Genomic DNA, 1,981 nt, shown 5'->3' on the forward strand with positions numbered 1-1,981 from the left:
TCACCTCGCCTCAATACTTCTTGGGCCGCCCTTTACCTCTTCTCGTACTTGTCAAAGCCAACCTCTTGCACCTCCTAACACGGGGCATCTAGGCTTCTCCTCTACATGTATCTGAACTATCTAGGTCACGCTTCCCGCATCTTATCGTCCACTGGAGCCACGCCCACCCTCTCCCGAATATCTTCATTCCTAATCTTATCCAACCTAGTGTGCCCACACATCCATCTCAACATCCTTATTTCTGCTACTTTCATCTTCTGGATATGTGAATTCTTGACCGGCCAACACTCAGCCCCATACAACTGTCACGACCCGGATTTCTCACCCTCGGGAGTCGTGATGACACCTACTAGTGAAAGCTAAGCAAGCCAACCATTTGAATTATTTTTTTTTATTTTTAATCCTTTAACAATTAAGACCCAATGTTATATTAATAACAGAAATTAAAAGCGGAAGACTGAAACATAACATATTATTTAAGATGCCAATACCAATCCATACATAAACTACCCAAGACTGGTGTCACAATTTCACAGACTGTCTAGGATTACTACAAATAAGGGTCTGAAAGATTTATTATAACATTATCTCTGAAATACATAAAATAAACAGAATGAAAGGACAAGAGAAGATGCCAAGGCCTGTGGACGCCTGTAGGACTACCTTAGATCTCCGAATGGACTGAAGGCAACAACCCAAAGCTATGGTCCGTATGCTCCAGTACCGGGATCTGCACACACTGTAGAGTGTAATATCAGCACAACCGCCCCATGTGCTGGTAAGTGTCTAGCCTAACCTCGGCGAAGTAGTGACGAGGCTAGGACCAGACTACCAAATAAACCTATGCAGTTAAATCATATACAGCGGAAAATAAAGTAGGAGTGTACAGTTAAGGATGGGAGGGGGAAAACATGCTGCGGGGAAATATCAAATAGTAGCAGAAGAACAACAGGTAAATATAAGAAAACCATAACTCAACTATCAATAAGAATCAGAAATCAAACAAGTGCATGACATCACCCTTCGTGATTTTACTCTTGTCCTCACCATAAGAATCAATATAATCTGTACGGTATCGCCCTTTGTGCTTTCACTCTCGTCCTTACCATAAAAATCAATATAATCGACACTGAATTGTACATCGTGCGGCACGGCATCACCCTTCGTGCTTTTACACTCTTCATCACAAAATCATACACGACATCACCCTTCGTGCTTTAACACTATCTCACCAAAATAATGCACGGCATCACCCTTCGTGCTTTAACACTCTTCCTCACCCAAACAACAATCACAAAGCAATAAGGGCAAGGAAATCAACAAATTTATAATTAAATCCCGGCAAGGGAATAATAGTACAACAGTCATATCCCGGCAAGGGAAAACAATATCAACAATAACATCCCGGCAGGGAGACAACATTAAACAACAACATCCCGGCAAGGGAGACAATATCATAATCCTCTTTTCTTTTTCACCTTTACTTCACAAGTCAATTCACCATTTGAGCCAATGCTCTATAAGGTTAAATTGCCAATTATACTTCCACAAATCACTTTACAACTTGAGTCAACGCTCTTCAATGTCTAAATACAAATATCACTTCCACAAGCCTTGCTCAACAATAGAAATCATCACATAAAGCATGAACAATACAAACAGAGTCACATTAATCATAATATAAGACTAACGGGCATGCTTGACACCAACGTATAGATACTCGTCACCATGCCTATACGTCGTACTCAACAACTAGCATATAGAAAATAGCACACAACTCCTAATCCCTCAAGCTAAGGTTAGACCAAACACTTACCTCGATGCCACAAACACAATTCAAGCCTCAACTATAGCTTTCCCTCTTGATTCCACCATCAATTCGCTTGTATCTAGCCACAAGTTACTTAACTATATCAATAAATGCTAAATGAATCCATTCCAATGCATGAAAATAGGTTTTCTAAAGTTTTTCCCAAAAAAT

The sequence above is a fragment of the Nicotiana tabacum genome, chromosome 18 (assembly GCF_000715075.1).
Source record: "Nicotiana tabacum cultivar K326 chromosome 18, ASM71507v2, whole genome shotgun sequence".
In the NCBI taxonomy this organism is placed as follows: Eukaryota; Viridiplantae; Streptophyta; class Magnoliopsida; order Solanales; family Solanaceae; genus Nicotiana; species Nicotiana tabacum.